Source organism: Macaca fascicularis, chromosome 4, assembly GCF_037993035.2.
Source record: "Macaca fascicularis isolate 582-1 chromosome 4, T2T-MFA8v1.1".
Taxonomy (NCBI): Eukaryota; Metazoa; Chordata; class Mammalia; order Primates; family Cercopithecidae; genus Macaca; species Macaca fascicularis.
In genome coordinates, this window is record NC_088378.1 from 17,013,661 (window position 1) to 17,023,524 (window position 9,864).

At 37.2% G+C, this 9,864-nt stretch overlaps 1 non-coding gene across 1 annotated transcript; it reads left to right on the top strand.

Annotated features, from left to right (window-relative positions):
* The first annotated feature begins 348 nt into the window (after positions 1-348).
* Positions 349-452, top strand: LOC123573194 (U6 spliceosomal RNA). The gene has a single exon (XR_006697928.1). It is a non-coding gene; the product is annotated as a U6 spliceosomal RNA (small nuclear RNA).
* Positions 453-9,864: the final 9,412 nt, after the last annotated feature.

Genomic DNA, 9,864 nt, shown 5'->3' on the forward strand with positions numbered 1-9,864 from the left:
GTAAACCTGGGAGGCAGAGCTTGCAGTGAGCCGAGATTGTGCCACTGTACTCCAGCCTGGGTGACAGAGTGAGATTCTGTCTTAAAGAAAAAAAAAAAAAAAGGAAAAAAAAAAAAAAACCTAATGAATCTGGGACAGATATTCATAATGTATTGTTACTTTGTTGACATTGTGGAGGGAAGTGTGACATTAAAAATCAGTTTCAAAAGCTTGAATTATTGTCCCACTACACTAGTGGGACAATAATTATCATCTCTGAGAATTGAGATTGCTGCCAATTTTTTCTTCTTCTCACTGACCTATGGTTTCTAATTCCCATAATTAAAATGCCATCTTAATAAATATGTAGTGCTCACTTTGACAGCACATGTACTAAAATTTGAATGGTACAGAGATTACCACGACCCATGTGAAAGGGTGACATACAAATTTGTGAAGCGTTTACATTATCAATAATCACCTGGAACTGAATGGGCTAAATGTCCCAATTAAAAGGCACAGAATGGCTAGTGAATAAAGAAGCACGACCTAACAATATGCTCTCTTCAAGAGACCCATAGGCTCAAAGTAAGGGGATGGATTAAATCTGCCAAGTGAATGGAAAACAGAAAAAAGCATAAGTTGCTATTCTAATTTCACACAAAACAGACTTTAAACCAACAATGGTTTAAAAAAAGGACATTAAATAAACATAAAGGTTTAATTTAACAAGATGTAACTTTTCTAAAGAAATATGCATCCAACACAGGAGCACCCAGATTCATAAAGCAAGTTCTTTTTTTTTTTTTTTTTGAGACGGAGTCTCGCGCTGTCACCCAGGCTGGAGTGCAGTGGCCGGATCTCAGCTCACTGCAAGCTCCGCCTCCCGGGTTCACGCCATTCTCCTGCCTCCGCCTCCCGAGTAGCTGGGACTACAGGCGTCCGCCACCTCGGCCGGCTAGTTTTTTGTATTTTTTAGTAGAGACGGGGTTTCACCGTGTTAACCAGGATGGTCTCGATCTCCTGACCTCGTGATCCGCCCGTCTCGGCCTCCCAAAGTGCTGGGATTACAGGCTTGAGCCACCGCGCCCGGCCAAGCAAGTTCTTTAGAGACCTATAAAGAGACTTAAATAACCACACAATAATATTTGGAGATTTCAACATTCCACTGACTGTATTAGATAGATCATTGAGGCAGAAAAATTGACAAGTGGAACCTAATTAAACTAATGTAACTAAAGAGCTTCTGCAAAGCAAAAGAAACTATCAACAGTGTAAACAGACATCTTAGAGAATGGGAGGAAATATTTGCAAACTATAGACCCTACAAAGGTCTAATATCCAGAATCTATAAGGAACTTAAACAAATAAAAAACAAAAAAGCAGGCACTTTTCAAAAGAAGATATAGAAGTGGCCAACAAGCATATGAGAAAAACTTCAACATCACTAATCAGTAAAGGAATGCAAATCGAAACCACAGTGAGAAATCTTCTCACACCAGTCAGACAAACTATTATTAAAAGTCTAGGCCAGGTGTGGTGGCTTAGGCCTGTAATCCCAGCACTTTGGGAGGCTGAGGTGGGCGGATCACGAGGTCAGGAGATTGAGACCATCCTGGCTAACACGGTGAAACCCCATCTCTACTAAAAATACAAACAAATACAAAAAATTAGCCAAGTGTGGTGGTGGGTGCCTGTAGTCCCAGCTACTCCGGAGGCTGAGGCAGGAGAATGGCGTAAACCCGGGAGGTGGAGCTTGTAGTGAGCTGACACTGGGCCGCTGCCCTCCAGCCTGGGCAACAGAGCAAGACTCCATCTCAAAATGAAATGAAATGAAATAAAATGAAATGAAATAAAATAGTCAAAAACCAACAGATGCTGGCAAGTTTGTGGAGAAAAAGCAACGCTTATACACTGCTGGTGGAAATGTACATCAGTTCAGCCATTATAGAAAGTAGCATGGTGACTTCTCAAATAACATAAAAAAGAAGTACCATTCAACCCAGCTATCATATTTTTGGAAAAGTACCCAAAGGAATTACATCATTGTACCATAAAGTCACATGCATTCATATATTCATTGCAGAACTATTCAGAATAGGAAAGTCATGGAATCATCCTAAATGTCCATCAATGGTAAACTGGATAAAGAAAATGTGGTACATATACACCGTGGAATACTATGCAGCCATTAAAAAGAACACGATCATGTCCTTTTCAGCAACATGGATGGATCTGGAGGCCATAACCTTAAGCAAACTAATGCGGGAACTGAAAACCAAATGCCACATGTTCTCACTTATAAGTGGGAGCTACATATTGAGGATATATGGACACAAAGAAGAGAACAACTGACACCAGGGCCTACTTATTAGGTACTATCAGGTACTATGCTGTGACCTGGGCAATGAAATAATCTGTACATCAAACTCCAGGGCCACAAAATTTACCTATATAACAAACCTGCACATGTACCCCTGAATGTAAAATAAAAGCTTTAAAAAGTATATTATAAATTATATGCAATATATTATATTACAACATTAGGAAATTAAGAATAAATAAATATGTAAAATTTCAAAATTAAAGTCAAACTACAAAATGATATATTGATTTTAATTATTTCAATGACCACAGATTCTAAACTTTTCAAAAGATATCACAGTCTTTCTTTTTGTTAATTGTTTTCTTTTTCATGGAAATAGCTTCCTGGCATTTGTTTTTTTAGTTTTTATTTTTATTTTTTATTAGTAACACACATTTCTAGGAAGTGTAGTAGCAAAAGGGCCCATAGATATCTCTTCCAGAATCTGATTGAAATGGTTGAGGAGAAATTAGAAAGTAGGGCAAAAAATTCATTGGTCTCAAAATTAAGAAACCATGCCAAGTAATTTATATATATAAAGGAATTTCTGCCAGATAGTGAGAACTTCATATGAAAAGTGACTGAAATCAGTGTACAACTCTATTTCCTGGGACAGTACTGGTGTATTATGTAAAGTTATATAAAATAAGTACTGACAGTTTTCTCCATAATTTATTTTCTTTTTTGTTTTTCTTTATATTTTAAATTGACAAGTACTATTTATTTATGGTATACAACACGATGTTTTGAAATATCTATACATTGTGAAACAACTAAATGGAGCTAATTAATAAATGCAGTACCTCATATTCTTATCATTTTGTTTTAGTAGGGACACATAAAATATACTCTTTTAGTAATTTTGAAGTATATAGTACATTGTTCTTAACTGTGGTCACTATGCTGTACAATAAGTGTTTAAGATTATTCCTCTGTCTAACTAAAATATCGAATCCTTTGATCAACATCTCCTCAATCTTTCTGGAACACCCAGTGCCTAGTAACTACCATTCTACTCTCTACTTCTATGAGTTCAGTTTTTTAGGTTACACAAATAAGTGAAATCATCCTGTATTTGTCTTTCTGTGACTGGTTTACCTCACTTAACACAGTGTTATCCAGGTTCATCCATGTTGTTATGAATGAGCAGGACTTCCTTCTTTTTAAAGCTTAATATTAATCCAATGTTTATATGTACCACATTTCATTTATTCATTCATCTGTTGATGGATACTTAAGTTGACTCTTTGTTAAACTATTGTGAATAATGCTGCAATGAACATGGGAGTGCAGATATCTCTTCAATATACTGATTTCATTTCCTTTGGATATATATCCAGAATTAGTATTGCTGGATCATATATGGTACTTCTATTTTTAATTTTTTAATGAATCTCCATATTATTTTCTATAATGGCTATACTAATTTGTATTACCACAAACGTACAAGAGTTCCCTCTTCTACACATTCTCACCAAAACTTGTTATCTCTTCTCTTTTTGATAATGGCCATCCCAGCAGGTGTGAAGTGATACCTATTGTGGCATAATTTGCATTATCCTGATGATTAGTAATAATTTTTTATATACCTGTTGTCCATTTGTATGGTTTTCTTATGAAATCTTCATTCAAGTCATTTTCCCAGTTCAATAGGGTTATTTGTTGTTGTTGTTTTTGCTATTGAGTTGAGATCCTTATACATTTTGGATATTAACCCCTGATATGGTTTTGCTGTATCCCCACCCAATCTCATCTTGAATACCTGTTGTGGGACGGACCTGGTGGGAGGTGATTGAATCATGGGGGCAGGTCTTTCCTGTGCTGTTCTCATGAGAGTGAATAAGTATCACAAGATCTGATGGTTTTGAAAATGGGCGTTTCCCTGCACAAGCACTCCCTCTTTACCTGCTGGCATCCATGTAAGACATGACTTGCTCCTCCTTGCCTTCTACAATGATTGTAAGGCTTCCCCAGCCATGTGGAACTGTGAGTCCATTAAACCTCTTTTTCTTCCCAGTCTTGGGTATGTCTTTATCAGCAGCATGAAAATGTTTTAATACAGTAAATTGGTACCAGTAGAGTGGGGCATTGCTGAAAAGATACCCAAAAATGTGGAAGCAACTTTGGAACTGGGTAACAGGCACAGGTTGAACAGTTTGGAGGGCTCAGAAAATGACAGAAAAATGTGGGAAAATTTGGAATTTCCTAGAGACTTGTTGAATGGCTTTGACAAAAATGCCGATAGTGATGTGAACAATAAGGTCCAGGCTAAGGTGGTCTCAGATGGAAATGAGGAACTTGGGAACTGGAGCAAAGGTAACTCTTCTCATGTTTTAGCAAAGAGACTGGAGGCATTTTTCCCCCACCATAAAGATTTGTGAAACTTTGAACTTGAGAGGCATGATTTAGGGTATCTGGTGGAAGAGATTTCTAAACAGCAAAGCATTCAAGAGGTGACTTGAGTGCTGTTAAGAGCATTCAGTTTTAAAAGGGAAGCAAAGCATAAAAGCTAGGAAAATTTGCAGTATGACAATGCAATAGAAAAGAAAATCCCATTTTCTGAGGAGAAATTCAAGCTGACTGCACATATGTGCATAAATAAGAAGGAGCTGAATGTTAATCCCCAAGATAATGGAGAAAATGTCTCCAGGGCATGTCAGAGACCTTTGCAGAAGCCCCTCCCATCACAGGCCCAGAGGTTTAGTGGGAAAAAATACTTTCATGGGCAAAGGTCAGGGTCTATCGTCTGTGTGCAGTCTAGGGACTTGGCATTGTATGTCCCAGCTGCTCCAGCCATGATCAAAAGGGACCAAGATACAGCTCTGGCTGTTGCCTCAGAGGGTGAAGATCCCAAGCCTTGGCAGTTTCCACATGGTGTTGAGCCTGCAGGTGTGCAGAAGTCAAGAATTGAGGTTTGGGAATCTTCACCTAGATTTCAGAAAATGAATGGAAACACCTGGATGCCCAGGCAGAAGTTTGCTGCAGGGGTGGGGCCCTCATGGAGAACTTCTGCCAGGACACTGCAGAAGAGAAATGCATGGTGTAACCCCCAAACAGAGCCCCTACTGGGGCACTCCCTAGTGCAGCTGTGAGAAAGGGCCACTGTCCTCCAGACCCCAGGATGGTAGATCCACTGACAGCTTTCACCATGTGCCTGGAAAAGCTGCAGATACTCAATGGCAGCCCATGAAAGCAGCTGGGAGAGGGGTTATACCCTGCAAAGCTACAGGGGTAGAGCTGCCCAAGACTGTGGGAGCCTACCTCTTGCATCAGTGTGAGCTGGATGTGAGACATGGTGTCAAAGGAGACCATTTTGGAGGTTTAATATTTGACTGCCCCACTGGATTTTGGACTTGCATGAGGCCTGTAGGCCCTTTGTTTTGGCCAATTTCTCTCACTTGGAATGGCTGTATATACCCAATGCCTGTACCTACATTGTGTCTAGGAAGTAACTAACTTGCTTTTGATTTTACAGGTTCACAGGCCAAAAGTACTTGCTTTGTCTTGGATGAGACTTTGGACTGTGGACTTTTGAGTTAATGCTGAAATGAGGCATGAGTGCTTTTGAAATGTGAGACCATGAGATTTGGGAGGGGCCAGGGGTGGAATGATATATGTCCCCACCCAAATCTCATCTTGAATTCCCATGTGTTGTGGGAGGGACCCAGTGGGAGGTGATTGAATCAGGGGGGCAGGTATTTCCCATGCTGTTCTCGTGATAATGAATAAGTCTCTGAGATCCGATGGTTTTAAAAACAAGAGCTTCCCAGCACAAACTCTCCCTCTTTGCCTGCCACCATCCATGAACATGACTTGTTCTTCCTTGTCTTTTGCCATGATTGTGAAACTGCGAGTTCATTAAACATTTTTTTCTTTCCAATCATGGGTATGTCTTTATCAGCAGAATAAAATGGACTAATACAACCCCTTATCAGATGTAAGTCTTGTGAATATTTTCTCCTATTTTATAGGTTGACGCTCTGCTTTGTTGATTAATTCCTTTGCTGTGTAGAAGCTTTAAATTTTGACGCAATCTCATTTGTCTATTTTTGCTTTTGTTGCCTGTGCTTTGGGATCATGTCCAGAAAATCATTGCCTAGACCAAGATCATGGAGCCTTTTCCCCTATGTTTTCTTCTAGTAGTCTTAGTTTCAGATCTTATGTTTAAGTATTTAATTCATTTCGAATTGATTTTTATATATGGTGTGAGATAAGTATCTAATTTCATTCTTCTGCATGTAGATATCCAGTTTTCTTAACATCACTTATTGAAGAGACTAGAGACTGCCCTTTCCCCATTGTGTGTTCTTTTCAGTTTTATCAAAAATCAATTGACTGCATATGGGTGGATTTGTTTGTGGACCTCCAATATATCCTAATTTAAAGTGGTGGAAGATGAAGATGAAGGCATTTGAAAGCCTTTTGTGATATCAAATTTTCTATACTCGTATTTCCTTTCTTGACTTTGAAAGACCTATAGCATTTAGGAGCAGGGATGCCGTTCAATTCTGTCTCTTACATCATCTGTGTTTCCCTTAATTTTCTACAAAGTTCAAAGAAGGTGTTATCCAAAATGTTCTTCTCTGTTCTGGGATATCCTATCAAAATATCCTCTCTCCTCATCTATCTTTTGTATGCTTTATGTATTTTCTTCTTTTTTACAAAAATTTTATAAGCCCCACATTTATTGCTTTATTATATTTGAATAGATTCAAGCCATGTAGGCATGCTGAGTGCCAAGACTTAATACTAAAAGAATCTTCTTGGGAGACTAGTGGTATCTAGCTGTGGTGCTACATTAAAGACAGAAATTACAGAAGACCCTTTGTCAGAAACTACTCAAACCAAGAAGTCAAAGGAGTGGCATTCTTAAAGTGCTAAACACAAACAAAACAAAACAACAGTGAACTCAGGATTCTATGAGCAGAGAAAATATTTTTCAAAATGAAGGAGATATAAAGCCTTCTCTAGACAAACAAAAATCAAGAATTATTAACTATAAAACCCTCTACAAATTTTTAAACAAAAGTTTTTAGACAGAAGCAATGATACCACACAGAAAAATTCGGTATAGTAAGTTCTCATTTAACATCTTGGATAAGTTCTTGGAAACCAAGACTTTATGTGAAATGATGGAGAGTAGGTCCTACAATAATGTCATTTAGTTCAATGCTATTTCTTTATTATGTTGATGAGAAAAAAGTTGGTTTTGTTATATGTCATTTTACTTGAAAGTTGTAGTTTCCCAGAATCTATTGATGATGTGAAGTGAGGACTTACAGTATACACAAAGAAATGAAGATCTCTGGAAATCGCTAAAATAAAAGTAATTATAATAGGCATTTTTTATTATTTTTGATTACTCTAAAACAATTATATTTTGTTTTAGAGTAAAGTATATTTTGTATAAAGTGTTTTAGAATAAAATTATATTTTGTTTTATATATATTTAATGTTTATATTTAATATATTTAATATATATTTATATATTTAATTTATAGCAAAATTAGTAGTAATGTATTTTGTATTTATAGCATATGTACAGGTAAAATGTATAACAACAATAGCATTAAAATCAGGAGAGAGGAATAGGCATTTTACCCCAGGAGAGTAGGTAAGGTTCTTACTTTTCACCTGAAATGCTATGATATTTGATACTGGTTTTAGAGCTGGATGATGTGAGTTCATTCAGAATTTTGAAAGGAGTGAAGGAACTGGAATGTTTGGCATTATAAATGCCATCAAATGTATTACATTGGGAGTATTTCTCTCTCACCATAAAGCTACAATAATTCACTTTGGAAAGCAAGGAAACCGACAGACAAATTAAGGTTAATCATTGTCTATTGCAGTAAAGAATGCTAAATTTTAGAAATGATAGTAAATTACCCTAAAGGACATTTAAGTTTAGGCTTATCATCAGAGCTTTAAATTTTTGATCACATTCCATGTCTTCTTAGTGATTTTACAAAGTTCTCCAGAAGAAATAAAGCAACAAAATTTTATCAGGAAAGCAATAACAAACTATTACAAAATATAATGAAATTAGTACCTAAAAAAGTCAGATATAATTTGTATGAAACATAAAACCACAGGAGGGGAAAAACAACAAAAGGAGAACTGCAAAGTTGAGAAAGATATGAGTAATTATGGTGAATTCTACATATCATTAAAATGATTTATCAACTCTATCAGTTTAAGGCACACTAAGTTTGGAATGAAATTGACAAAATTTGCTTGATTAGCTGTACTACTACAGGCCTATCCCTTAGTATGTCATTCATTGAACAAATGAACCTTAAATGAATGACCAATTCAACACTGGCCATTGCCATTGAAGCTTCAGAGAGGTTGCCAGGGTCATACTGAGCCATAGCTTAAGGCAAAAGAAAAATTCATTGACACTGATGTACCTTTATGTAAAATTGTGATGTTCTAATTCATTATGGATTTTCTTTTTTTTTTTTTTTTTTTTTTGAGACGGAGTCTGGCTCTGTCGCCCAGGCTGGAGTGCAGTGGCTGGATCTCAGCTCACTGCAAGCTCCGCCTCCCAGGTTTACGCCATTCTCCTGCCTCAGCCTCCCAAGTAGCTGGGACTACAGGTGCCCGCCACGTCGCCCGGCTACTTTTTTGTATTTTTTTTTTTTAGTAGAGATGGGGTTTCACTGTTAGCCAGGATGGTCTCGATCTCCTGACCTCGTGATCCGCCCATCTCAGCCTCCCAAAGTGCTGGGATTACAGGCTTGAACCACCGCGCCCGGCCTTCATTATGGATTTTCTAAGTTAATTTTTATTTTTACAAATATTGCACTATACATTTTTATCTTGATTACTGAGTTTTGCAGCGCCTCCTTAAATTTTGTGTCCAAGACATGTTCCTCACTCATCTCACTCTAATCCTGGCCATAAAGAATGATACCCAGGGTATTTCTACTGCTAAAATCTTTGCTTTGTGTGGTGTTCTAATTGTAAAACAAAACAAAACAAAGCAAAACAAAAGTAAATAAGTGAAGCATGAGAATCTAAGTCATATTTACTTTGTATTCAATTAATAGTATGAACCTTCACATCCTGGAAATATAGTGGTTAGAAGGCATTTGAGTTATGACCTTTGCTTTATGACAAAAGAGCAGAACATTTCCTCCCATGAATAACATAAGGGAATAAGACCAATTAGCCATTTAGGGTTATGCATTTCCATGTTCTCAGAGAACAGAGGTCATTGACTGAAAATCAGTCAGAGTCAAATTTTTAATTCTCCTCTCCGTGCCACTAATACCCTCGGGAGTAAAAAGCTGGAAGATTGCCAATCCAGTAAATTTTTTATTATCTAAAGGACATTGGAAGAGAATCCATCAGTGACTTGAGAGACACAGGCCCCAGCCAAATGGGGATAGCACAAGTGGGAGAAAAATTCATGAATAGGAAGCAAAGATCTTTTCATAGCTCTTTAACTGTGTCTGTTTTATAAAATTTAAATTTGTCCATTTTGTAGTAGAGTTGTGAGAACATGTATTTGT